The sequence below is a fragment of the Callospermophilus lateralis genome, chromosome 2, assembly GCF_048772815.1.
Source record: "Callospermophilus lateralis isolate mCalLat2 chromosome 2, mCalLat2.hap1, whole genome shotgun sequence".
Lineage (NCBI taxonomy): Eukaryota > Metazoa > Chordata > Mammalia > Rodentia > Sciuridae > Callospermophilus > Callospermophilus lateralis.
This window is the reverse complement of record NC_135306.1, coordinates 34,801,666-34,815,998: the sequence shown is the minus strand read 5'-3', so window position 1 is coordinate 34,815,998 and position 14,333 is coordinate 34,801,666. Positions and strand designations below refer to the sequence as shown.

Sequence of the window (14,333 nt, the reverse complement as noted above, 5' to 3'; positions counted from 1 at the left end):
CTGCCCACTAACCTGTCCTTTAATCTTCCTATTCTTAAAAGATTTTGATTATTTGTTATTACTCACATCATTTGATGATTACATCATGGTATTTCTAAGTCTTCTTTGACTCTATTCATTATAGTAAAGGGGGAAAGTATGCTGGAAGTCATAAAAAAATGGTAATAATCAGTGTCTTTAAAATATTACATCATCCACAGTCCATAAGCATACAGTGCACAGTATCTTCCATTATCATTTTTCTGCCTTTACTGAAATATGTACACATTTATCAAATGAAGCTAGAAAAAGCCCAGGGTACCTTTCATATAGCACAATTTAACTGTCTTATGTTTTAAGCCCTTCTTGACATATTTGAAAAGTATGAATATCTGCATAATACCATTCAGGTTATTCAGTTTTCTGGTTTAGAAGCAGAAAACATAGTCACCATAGAATCCAATTGGCTAATCCAATTGGTTCAATATTATAAAGTTAGTTTACTTTTACTATTCAGCTTAAATAATTGCACTGATTTACCAAAGTCCTACTGGTCATTTTTAATATATTAAATGTGTTGTGCTAAGCAAGGGACAAGTTTCTTTTAGTTGGAAAGTTATGTAATACATACTAATTAATAGTTGTTAAAAGTTTAGTGTATTAAAAAGGTTTTGTTTATAGAAAGCAAGTCATAAAAAGAGAGAAGGCAAAGTTTTTGTACCACTTATAAGAAATAAATAATAAACCAACAGGTATACTCATACTACCATTTTGTCATGAGCCCAAGAAGCCAGGAATAATATCAAGTGGTTTGTTTTTTCAGATTTTGTTATCTCCATTTAATTTATTTGAAGAGCTTAAGTAGAAAACTGTAATTCCTCTGCTCTTCCCAAAATACTAAATAGATTATTGTTAAAATCTTCAGTGTTAATGCTAAAAGATATATACCCATATATGCGTGCACACATTATAGATGTAACTCATCTGATTACATTGTTTGTGTTCATGTAGCAGTTTATTTATTCTCACATAGCATGGTGAAGTTCTTATAACCTAAACTTGGTTAGAATTTGATCTCTAGTACTTTTCAAGATCACAGAGCTGCTCTTTGTAACCACATAGCAATATTTTTCATCATTATTTGTATTAAGTAATGTCCTAAGAAATTTGACATTACATTTCTTTTTTAGCTTTCCCCCTAATTTAGAGAATTCCAATTTTGAAAATTTGAAGTGTGGAAAGTACTCAATCTTAAAGCCACTCTTTTACATAACTATCAATGAACCTGTAAAAATTGGTTTCAGGTATAACAGAAATATTTGAAGGTCTGTTTAATATTTTAGCTTTTTAGAAACATTGCAAAAAGAATTTTGGGGATAAAATAAATAAAAACAAAATGAATTTGCCTTTTGTGGAATATAATATATTCTATCTGTGGATATAATAAATTCAGTTTGAGAACTTAATTTGTCCCAATGTGGAATCCTGTTTAATTTTTCAAAATAATATTAAAAGTAACCATCACAGTTTATTATTATCAAGTTTAGTTAATAATAAGTTTACTGTGCAAGTATAAATGTATCACTTCTGTGCTTATAGACCTGTGCATTATTTATCAGTTCACATGTAAAATAAAAGTTAAATTATTTAACTATAGTTATTTAAATTTTTATAAGTGTAGGGGTAATATTTGAATCTTTGCAATTAAGTATATTCAGTTTTGGATAAAAGTAAGATACGTGCTGATTTTAGTCCTCTTCAGCTCTTTTACTAGGCGATGGACTGCCATCTATTGACTAATAGTAGCCCTCACACATGAATGTGGCATCAATCAGAGCAATGGCCAAGTAATAAACTAGGGTTAGAATTGCTACTGTATTTTCTTTTAAACCAGTCTGCAAAAACTGGAACTTTCTACACTTAATCATGGATTAATTTTTTTTATAACCAAAAAGTGTTTATTTCATACCCCAGGTGAACTGCGCTTTTGAGGAGAGAAGTTGATTAATATGTCCCAGTTTGGAAATGTTTACATTTGCGAGCTTTCAGTTGGTTTTATCTGCCTTTCAACCAGTAAGACTAGAAGGTCGTTTACACAACGATTTCTGTTTTAGCCACTACAAATTAAGGTCTTTCTAGGAATCATTTTCTTAAAAAAAAAAAAGAAAAGAAAAGAAAGAAAGAAAAAAGAATTCTAGAGATTAAGCAGAATATTATTTTTCAAACACATAAGATGATGAAGTTGATCAATATAAATGGATTTGTGAAATGTTACAAATCAAAAATTTAAAAAATACATTCTGAAGTAAGAAGAAACTTACGGCAGAGAAGTATTCAATATTTTCAGCAATTTCATGAGAATTAAAATGAAGTCTCTTTAACAACTTGTATCTAAATAGAACAGCTTTCTAACCAAACTTAACTTCACTACAGTAGTAAAAACTTAGGCCATCTTTCTAAAGGGACCATGTCAATAAAACTCTAAAATACATTTATCCATTCGCGCACCCCTCTCTCTCTCTCTCTCTCTCTCTCTCTCTCTCTCTTTCTCTCTCTCTTTTTATTTATCTCTCTCTGTATCTCTCGCTCACACACACATATACATCATAACAACTATGGTAATGCCATTTTTCTTTATATATTTCAGTGGCTATAAAATCATGTGTAATTGAATGTCTTTTGAATTATTGGTTTAGAGAACTACTTGGAAAGAAGAAAAAATCGTTTTATCTAGCAATTAAACGATTTACTCAAATACTTAATTTTTTACTTTCTCCAAAAATATGTTTAGAAAATTCTTTAAATCTTTTAATAGTATAGCCCTATTTTTATTTTTTTAATTTCTGCTTTATTTTTCGATTTTTGGTAAAGTCTGACTTTAAATATTCTTTTCCTCTTTCAAATATTTCATTCCAGATAAAAATTTCCCTTGTTATTCAAGAAGGAAAGTCCCTTCCCCCAACCCCTGTCATTTCTACTCTCATTTATATTAAAAATCCTAGACCAATATGGCCACCAACAGAGTTTTAGAACCAACAGAATTTTTAACTAGTAGAGGCTGTAATTTGACATGGCTTGGACATTTTGTTAATCTTGTTTTTAATCTACTTACTTAAAAAAGTAACCAGGAGTTTGCTCTTTGGAGGCTGTATGTATTAAGAACCAAAAAGGACAATGTGTCTTTTATGTTTAATTTTGCGCTTGGATTTCTTTGTGTGCATTGTTAAAACGTATTATAACCTTCCTACCTTCTTTTTAACCAAAGGTTTAAGGAGAAAGCTAATGTAACTTTTTTATGAGAATTAAGTTTTACACGTAAGTTTATAATTTTTGGAATGTTTAGTATTCACACTTCAAAAAATTAAAATATTTGTTGTCCGGGAAATGGGGAAGAATCGAGAAGTTAGTTTCCATGCCTTCCTTTCTAGCTCAGGAAAAGCTTATGATCAGAGTTTACTAGTGACCAGTGGTAGTCTTACCTGAACTAGTTGAATGGCAGAGTATATCTTCTGGACCATAGTTAACAATGTTCCATTTCACTTTATCCTTGGATTGTGATAGGTGGATAACAAATTTCTAACTGCCTAATGCTAAAATTGAATATTTTTCTTTCAAAGTAACTTAAAATGAAAAATAAATAGTTTGAAAAAGTCAGTCTCAAGCCAGAATCTTTTCTTCTCATGGGGAAAAAAAAAAAAAAAGTTTTCTGTTTTAATTGGATATATGCTGGGAATCCTAAATATCTTTCTGAGAGCTCCTTGGCTACATAAACAGACCTGCAAAACCCTATCCACACAACTTACATCATTTGTCTTTCTCTTTTCATGTTTTTATATGTAAATGTATGTGAGACAATGTGCAGGAGTATGTGTATTTAAGAAAATAGAACTGGTTGCATTAAAAAAAAAAAAAAATGTTAACTCCAGAATAGAGTGAGGCCTAGTTCTTACTCTGTTTTGGAATTTTTCAAAACATTTTTTCTTTGTACTATTTTTTGAGACCTGACATATAGGTTATCATAAACTAATACTTTATAAATTCCTTTTGGAAGCTATTATTTTGGTAATTCAGTTTGTTTTGTCAAAGTTCAAGAACCAGAAATACTCCTGCATAAATTGATATTTTTTTCCTCTATACATCTGGTTTTTGGCTCTTACAGTGTTGTGATTTACCAAGCATTGGGACATAACATCTCTGTCAAGTTTTCATATATTTGATTTTTATTAAAAATACCCTGGGCTGGGGCTGGGGGGCTCAGTGGTAGCACACTTGCCTGGCATGTGTGAGACACTGGGTTTGATTCTCAGCACCATGTATATATAAATAAAAATAAGGATCTATCAACAACTAAAAGATATATTTTTAAAAATTTTTAAAACAAATAAATAAATAAAAATACCCTAATACTCAAACACTACCAAGGTATTGACTGTGCTCTCATGATTGAGAATGCACATGTCTCTTTTATATTATCTCAGGGCTATCTTTTCATTATAGTACTACAAAATCAATCAGATTGCTTTATCTTCTTAGTTACTTGCTGTTTTGAGTAACAGGATTTTTTTTCTTTTGAGGGATACTAGGGAATTGAATTCAGGGCCTTACACATGCTAAGCACATGCTCTACCACTGAGCTATACTCTCAGCCCAGACAAAAAGTTTTTGTATAAGTTTTAATGACTTACTCATACTCCATATTTGATAACAGAAATAGGAAATACATTTGGATGGTGACCAAAATTTTTTAAAGATTTTTTTTTAATGGAAAAGGAATGTGAGTAGTTTTGTGTTTACTTTCAATATTTACCTTGTTCTTAATGAATTTAGTGTTAAAAATATGCTAGAAATTTTTTACTTCAATCTTATCATGTTTTGAATTTATTATAAAAGATAATTACTACATCTGCAGAGTACGTTGACTGATTTTTTTTAAAAAATCTTTATTTTACTGGCATGTAGGACCACATTTTGCCAGAACCTATCATTACGTTGACTGATTTTTTTTAAAAAATCTTTATTTTACTGGCATGTAGGACCACATTTTGCCAGAACCTATCATTGGAAGCAATTGAAAAATGCAATTTCAAAGCAAATGAAACCTGGAATTATCAATCTCAATAAATGAGATTCATTTAAAAATAAATATAATTTGCCAAATCATCAAAAAGCAATTTCCTAAAGCTCCTGTAAAGGAAAGTGGGAAAAGTGAACGCTGTGAATTATAAATGCATATGTTATTTTTACTCTCAATGTTTCTTCAGACGTTAAGAAGTCATGTGTATACATGCTTGTATTTTAATACAGTGGAATAAAAATGATTAAGATTTGTATATATAACTTATTTGTTTTCATTGAAGCACATGAGAGAACCTTAGTGTTTTATTCTCAAAGGAATATTAAGGTGTCCTCCTTCAGAGCAAATTCTCAACTTACTTGATTTTTAGTATTTTAAAATGTAAAAATTAATTTTGGTTTAAGAGGGAAATCAATATGGTCCATTTTTCTTGCATTAGTATATTTAAATAATATCAAATGCTTTATGACAACAATCCTAATGTAGATTTAAGCATGTCAGATAATGAAGCAATGAAAAATATGCTGCATTTACTCAATTGAGAAAAATTTACATAAATGTTTTATCATAAAAGCAGCTGTGCTTTTGCCATCTTCTAAATATCTTTAATGCCCTAGTCACCAGCCATTAAGGCCTTTGTTCATTTTTAGATAGAACATGTTTCTCAATAGTAAACTGATTTTGAAGTTCTAAAAACAATAACTTCTTTCTTCATTTGATAGAAAATTTCCTATGCTTTGTTTTGTATATCCCATAATGATGAAGGGGATGGGGGGCAGTACATTTAGAAGTTACATGTTTACCAAATGAGCTTCAAGTTTTACTTCTGTTTTAAAAGTTTAAATGACATAGTCATTTTCTTGTGTGTTAAAAGATGCTTTTCCTGAGGATATCTGAAAGAGAAAGTTAGATTTAGACCTTTTCATTACCCTTTTCTTTCTTCTCTAAGTATGTTCACTTTTGCTTACAGAGGAATTGCATTGTAGGAGCAATTTCTTCTTGAGAATTAAGTGTTGTGGTAATGGAGTTCCATTTCTAAGTGTTTCTAATTTTAATATACATGAACACTTTAACTTCTTTTCTTATCTACTTAAAATATAAATATATAATTCTTATAATCTCCCCCCAAAAAACTACATTGTTTTGTACTTAGAAAAAGTCCCCCTATTTTACCAAAAATGAACAAAAACAAATATTCTTATTTTTTGAAATTTATGCAGTTTATCACTGTATAGTATTGTCTTATGTAAAAAATTATAGCTTTAACATGAGAGATGTTGAGTAATGCTTTTTTGGGGAGTCATGTTACCTGCACATGAAGAACATGAAGTAATGGGCTGGGGTTGTGGCTCAGTGGTAGAGCACTTTCCTAGCACATGTAAGGCACTGGGTTTGATCCTTAACACCACATAAAAATAAATGAATAAAATAAAAGTATCGTGTCCATCTACAACTAAAAATGTTAAAAGATAAAGAAAAAGAACATGAAGTAAAATGCAGAATAATTTCAGCTTATTTGAGTGATTCTTTTTTATATGTAATTTAAATAGGTGATTCATGCCATTCCTTATAAGCATTCTAGGTGATTGAGTTTGTCACACTCTTGTATGGATATTTCAGTGCAACAATAAATGTAAATAAAGTATACTAAATCAGTGATATTTTTATTAAACATTCCTTTTAGTGGTTATGCATATGAGTGACATGGTAGATTACAGTAATTCCTGCAGGTCTTAAGTATTTAGGAATCAGTTAGTTACTCAGTTATGATCAACCATAACCTTTAAGGGTTTGGGTCAATCATTTGAATAATCTGTAGGAAAAGAATCCTGAAAGGACCCTTGACTTCTTGACAAGAACAGCGTCTCTAAACTAGTGTATTTTCTGTCATGGTATAAACTTCAGTAGCAAAGTTAAGTGTCTAATTAAGTTTAAAGTTTCAACTTTAAACTTAACTTCAGTGACTGAAAGTTAATGAATTATTGTTCAATTTGCTCAAATTTTAGACTTGAAATTCATTGTTCATTTTATATCAGAAAGTCTTGGGAATTATTTATTAATTTTTACATTTATAAGTGGTTTCTTCCAGCTCTTTTGAGGTTGAGTCAGTGATTCTCAGACCAACAACTCTAGCTTTTAAGAAATATCTTTAAAATTATATTAAAAACATGCTGCACGTTTAGAAGGTGTTTAACAACAACAACAACAAAAAAGTTAAACACATTAAATTACACCTTCACCTTAATTGATAAACCAATACACAGGTAGGTCACATTTCAAAAACAAGAGTTATTCAAGTGAGTGTTCAGAAATCTGTATTAGCTTAGTAAGAATTCATGTGTATATTATTTGGTCAAGCTACTGGATTTTTTCATTACTTTTTTCAAAAATCATAGAGCTGAATCTATTAGGTAGATATATAGCCATCTTTATAATTTTGTAATATATTCATGCTTATAAATGCCTACTGTATATGCATACATTCCTTTACGGTTATTTGTAGATTACTCCACACTTCTTTGCAGTTAGAACTAAACTTTGGATTATAAATTTGGTTTATACTTTAAAAATCTCAATTTTGTATTTCTTGGATCTTTCACATTTCATTTGTTTACAGTAATACCATATTTCCTCCTCATTTTACAAAAGCCCTTATAAAAAGGCACTAAGAAACTTGGACAGAAAGGCAGGCATCTTCCTGAGGAAATACTAGGGAGTTCTATATCATAATAGAGGGGGAAAAGTGCCAGCTTTGGAATTGGACTTTGGTTCAGAGTTCATGTACTTTGGTTCGTATACTAGATGTGTAAAAGTAGTTAAAATATTTAACTTGTAACAATCTCAGTTTCTTCACCTGAAAAAAATGGGGGTTATCATGCCTTATAGGGTTACTTACATATGCAATAAGATGATAAAAGTACTTCACACAATACTGTACACATAGAGCATGTTAAATGCTATGTGAGCTTTACCACAGCAAACCCAGAAGCATCTCACACCTGTAGAGATGGCATCTGCACTGATATCCTAGTTCAGTTATTATTAATGTCTTTTGCCCAAGATAAGGAGATTCATAATGACATATTACTCTGTCTCCTAACAATGTTTTCCTCCTAGAGTTAGTGAAATTAAAATACTTACAAACAGTGTCTTCTCTTAACAAAAATACTTAACTCAGTTTTTCATTTTTTAATTATTTATACTTGTCTTATTCCTTTCCAAAAATGTAAGTAACTTTTAATTAAGTATAGCAAATTTAAATTATTTTATTAATTTTACTTACCTAAAAATCATTATAAAGATATTGAAAATTAGATCACAAGATGCTAATAATGCTTAATTTTTAAGCAGTAATTTCAGTATCATCTGAATATAGTTATTCTATCCTATGCAAATGAAATTATATAAATATTAGCTTCCTGTATAAATAATGTGAATAACATGAAATCAAATAATTCACACATGCTAATTGTGGTTCTATTTGCTAAGGGTAGAGGGCTTATGTTAATCTGATTAGGAAGGAAACAAAATAGAGTATCCGTTTTTTGCACTTCAGGTAAAACTACTTCATACTTTCCCGTGACTGATACCAGAAAACAGCCAAATTTCATAGCCAGCCGTAGTGGCATAAGAGCTGGGTCACTTCTGTGGACTCTCAACTGTATTTGCATGGGTCCAGCAAAAAAAGGCAACACAAAATCATTTTCTCAATGCATGTGATATATATTTCAAAGAGCATTCCAATTTCTTGTTTGTTTCTTATTTTAAGAAAAGCAAGGCTAAGATGGAGCATATTATAAAAGCAAAAGAGCATTACTTCCCCCCTTGAAACAGGTCCTTGCATTTGTGGATTCCATGCCTTTGTGACTGATGGTTAAGAATATTTCAATAGAATAAGCAGGGTTTGAGGTGAAGGGGGTTGCCATGTGTTGTAAGTCATGTATAGTCAAAATGAAAATCTTGGGGTTTGTTTGGATCCTTGGTGTGTTAGCTAATAAATACAGTAGAGCTCTGGTTCCATAATTTTTCAGTAGAGGCTTATGTACAGTTGTATGCAAAATGTATAAGCAAATTTGAATATGTTATGCATTTTATATGGTTGAGAGGTATAATATTAACGTGATTTCTTTGCTTTATAGGCCACCCCAGTAAACCTTCAGATAAAATATCCGAGAATTCACAACATGTAGATATTCTCTTCTGTCTCTTCACCCTATATCCTGTCTCCACACCCTTCTCATCCCTCCACCCTGCTTCAAAGCTTGTGGTCCTTTTCCATCTGTGTCCTAAAAGGTTTCTTTGTAAACCAGGCCATTTGTCCATCATTGTTTGGGGTCCAAACAGTGGTAAGATACCCTGTCACTGATCCCGCATGCTATGAATGGCAGCTCCTCTCCGGACAATTGGTGGAGGGGCTGAGAAATATTCCTGAGAGGATTATTTAACCTTTCAATTTAGAGGGCACAAAGCCTGGTTGATTAATGAACTTTCTGATGGGCGCCGATAAGCGGATCTATTTCTTTATTTCCCCTAAAAGTGATTCCTTCTCCTGTCCATATTACTATAATCTTAAACATAAAATGTGGCAAATAGATTGAAAAACAGCACTAAAGAGTTTATCTGGCTGGCAAACTGAAGGAGCTAAATTAAAATTGGTAATGACAGCAGTGGCTCAGCCTCATATATGGTTTTTAAATGCACTGTGTATTTTGAAGAGACTTATTCTCCAGCTCGCCTGGTAATGACTGCTTTTGGTGCACAGTCTGGGGCTGGCTTCTGTTATCCCCGCACCCCCCCCCCCCAAAAATGAGTTGTGTTATCTGGATGGCTGCAGACACATACGCATCCCCCTTTCTCACTGCATGGGCAGACAAGGTCGATAGCATTACAAGGTATTTGTGGCAGTGCTTGTTTCAGTTTTCAGAGCTGCCAGTTTCCAGGCGGATTTGAATTACAAAAGAAGAAGCTGGCATGAAAATTGAAAGGTTTTATCGGCTGGTCTGAAGCCTCATAGCACATTGCTTATTTATGCAGTCCATTTGCACCAGGAAATATAAAAAGGAAATACATTTTTAAAATAAGGCCATAAAGACCCAGATATGTTTAAGATGGCAAATAAAATATAGATACCTATAATATCTTTCCAGGAAACGATTTTCACTTAATGTTGCACATTACTTCAGAAGAGCATTTATGTTGCTGTCATAAATTTGTGCGTTTGTGTCACTATGTAGGTAGTCTCTAGGGATTAAGAAGGAAGCCTTTGCTAACTTACTTTAAAATTAAAATAGACGGAGGGATAGCTCTGCAGTTTGAGAGCTACATTGGAAATATTTAAATAGGATGGTAAATTAAACTTAAACTAACATTTTTGCATTCCATGTAAAATTAGCTATGGCCCAGTGAATAAATGCCTCTACCTTTAGAGAAAATTGGGATGCTTTTTAAGCCATGAAGATTTGGAGCATTCAGGGAGTGAATTACTGTGATCCTTACTGTCTTGCATATGTTCATTGTTCTCTGCTTACTGAGGTTTTCTTTTTTGTTGTTGTTGTGGTTTTTTTTTTTTGGTGGGGGAAGTATCTTATTAGCAAAAAGATCATAAACTAATAAATTTAATAGCTTCTTTTTACAAAACTTGTTCGTCTTTTATTTTAACCTTCAAATATATTGTCTTACAGGTTTTGCCTAGTGCTTAATGTTGTCCTAGTGCTTAATATGTAGTCTTTTCATTGCTGGGATTTATACCAACAATTTACATTTATTCACATTACTTGAACATAGTTTTGATTTATTGAAAAAGACATACTCATGCAATCCCTTAAACTCTTGATGACATAAAATGAAAACATAAGTATGCAAACATACAGTATTGCAAGGATTTGAATAATTAATGGTTTTATGACTGGTCATTTGCAACCTTTCAGCTCATTGGTTTGTAAAACTTAAGTGTATCCAAAAGAGAATTAGGAAGGAAGTTACGTATATATTTGAAATATCAAATCAATAAAGCAACACTCTTTATTTTGCCGCGGTTCAACTGAATACTTTTCAAGAATCCATTTTCCAATAAAGCAAATTACCCTCAGCTAAACCATGAGAGATGCAATTTTTTTGTAATTTTCATTTTCACCAGGGTCGGGTACCTTTCTCATGTTTTCATGGCCCAGACTAATTACTTCATGTAGTTTTTTTTTTTTTTTTAAACAGAGAAAATATCAAAAGCATACACATCCTCTGCATGCTAATGATGTGCTGTACATTTTTTTTCATGAATTTTCATAAGGATTTTTTCTACGTAGCATGTGTGGCTTAATGATGTAATCACCCGATAGACTAGAAAATGCTCCAAAGGAGACGTTCCGGTCTGTTGTGTACATAATACATGTTTCAAAAATCTGCCTAATTAAGGAATTACCCAATGGATTGGGAGTCTGTTGGGTATATGACATAGTCTTTTAACACATAAAAATATTATATGTATATTATTATATGTGATACTTTTAATGCCGTTTTTAGGATTTAGGGGAAATTGGTAGCAGTGTCCACATGAATATAAATGCATTTGTTTTTCACTAAGAAAAAATTATAGCTTTAAAAATTTCATGAAGGAAGCATTGTTTTAAACAATTCCAAAGTTTTGAGAAGAAAAATCCTCCCAGTATTCCTCAAAGGAAAATGTAACAATGGATATTTGCCAAAACCATGTGCAAATGGAAGGCTTTGTCCAAAGCTACAGTGGGAATAAGCCTGGGTGGAGTTCAGGCCTCAGGTGTGAGGACACATCTTCAGAAATCTTGGTAAAGGAAGAAAAGGGTATTAGTCTTGTGCGCTGCTAGTAATAGGGTTGTCATTGTCGCTTTCTCACAGACCCGGCTTTAGTTCTGTTCACTAAAAAATGGTTTGCCCAACTTTCAAGTTCCTCCCTTTGATTTCTTTAGTTTCCAGATATTTTTTTTTGTTCTTTGAATATATACTGATTACATTTCTACTGGCATTTATATTTTGAATAACACTAAAAGAAAGGGAAAGCATCCATTCTTCTTTCCCTGCCTTCTCTTTATAAAATGAAATAAAATATTCAGCATATTGTCTCTAATCTCTTTAGAGTAGCCAGTAAAAAGCAATATCTTTAGACAGGAAAAAATATGTATTTTAAATTTAAACTTTCTTCCTGCTTAAATTTCAAATTGATGTCAATAGGTCACTTCAATTAATGGACTTTGTAATCACATTCAAGGCTTTTGATTGGGGGTAACAATTTCTTGAGTAATCTTATTTGATTACTTGGGTTGGATTTTTAAAATACATGAATATTGGGGAAAGGGTTGTGCTCTTAATGAGCTTATTAAAAGAATAAATTGACTTGGAAACTTTGAAAGAGTGAGGATGTTCTCAAACTTGAACATCATTATCAATTTAAAAGGTGTATGTGCAAATGCAACTTGTTCAGAAAGATTGGAGAGCCAAGCTCTACTTTTCTTAGTGTTATATTTGATTGTGAATATATTTATGTCAAGTGTTTAATATATTTGTTCTTAATAGTCAGGTGTGGTGATGCCTTCCTGTAGTCCCAGCAACTGAGAAGGCTGAGGCAGGAGGATCACAGTTTAAGGACAGTCTGGGAACTTAGCAAGACTCTGCCTCAAAATTTAAAAAAAAAAAAAGGCTGCAAATGTAACTCAGTGGTAGAGTCCCTTAGGTTTCCAAACTCCAGTATGACATGCCGCCCGCGCGCGTGCGCGCACACACACACACACAAAAAAAGTTTACGTAGCAAATTGGATTAACAAATTAAATATATATATAAAGCTTAGTCTTTATATGTATGATTATAAAAATAAATCCATTTTGCATTCACAAGTGTAGAAAATTCTCTTTAATTAGTGAAATTGATTGTACATCCTATATGCATATAGGGAATGAGCTTCAGCTAGATGCAAGCCCTTATTGGATCAAAGTCAGTTTAGATAAGGGCAGCTCAAGGTCACAGAGGGAGATGCCCTGGAAGGTTCATTTGCATAAAAAATTACTGTTAGAAATAGGACACTGAGGCAACTCTAGCATTTTGATCTCTTGGCCTTTGTCATGGAGATTCCTAGTAAGTGAAGGGAGTAAGGCCAGTGTCCCAGATAATGATTAACTGTTTTAATGGCATTCATTCATTCATTCCGAACTAACTACTCATGCAGAAAAAAGGGTTATGTAAAATGACATTAGAAGAAAATCATTTGTAATCGTTGCATCGGGCTGCACTTTGAGGAGACATTAGGAGTAAATCCGTGGCGTGGTAAGCTTATGCTTTATCTTCTGATATTTACTGAGTTTACTGGTGCATGAAAAGCTTTCAGCAAGAATAGCAGATGGGATGGACCTTTCATAGGTAATGCTATCTACCAGGTTATTACTTCTATATATTGATAGTAAAGTAATCTCCAAGATATCACCCTACAAATACAGATTATTTAAATGTCTCTAACCAAAAAAAAAAAAAAAAGGCCTGCTTTCATAAATACTTCATTTGGTATCCATTGAGTCCAAGTCTAGATAATTTTTTTTTTTACTTTAAAAAAGTTCTAGAAAACTACATTCATTCCCTTGGATTTAACTTTTTGTCAGCAGTATAGGTGCATATGACAGAGTCCTGAGCTTAGAGCTAATCAGTTGACACATTCTTCTTTAAATTGGACCTTACTGTTAATTGAAATAAAGACATTCTCCCAGGCAGAAGAATTGAGTCACAAATTTATATTTCTAACACTTTAAGTAAAGATTTTTGTTAGATCATAGTATGAAAATTTGTCCACTGGAAATCATTATTGAGTTTTCAGTACTGTATTCTAATGCATAAATGTTCTCTAATTAGGTAAGATCTAGGCTGATTTCATTCCTACTAAGTCCTGGTACATGATAGTTTATTAAAATGAGAGTGTGTAGATAATGTTTGTCATGTCATTTACTAATTAATTATTGTGAAGCAGTTTAGAATTTCATAACACTATAAATACTGTTGGTATTTTTATTAGTAGTAATGGAAGTTTTTAACTAGTGACATTGTTCAGATGAATGAACATCCAAGTGTTTGCACTTTGTCCAGGAGCATAAATGAACAGTGGGGCTATGTTTGAGATTACTTTCAAAATAAAATTACAAGTGTCAACAATGAAGCATGCTTTCAAAATTTGATTAAGAAGGATCTCTTCATCCCTGGTACTATCAGATGAGTTCCTATTCTCTTTGCATTACTGACTCCATCCTGGTTTTGCCAAAGTATATATCA

General features: G+C 32.0%; 1 protein-coding gene across 4 annotated transcripts in view; it reads left to right on the top strand.

Moving 5' to 3' along the window:
• The window catches only part of Zcchc7 (zinc finger CCHC-type containing 7), a 229,074-nt gene that overhangs the window by 197,745 nt on the left and 16,996 nt on the right, over window positions 1-14,333 (top strand). The window lies entirely within an intron of this gene.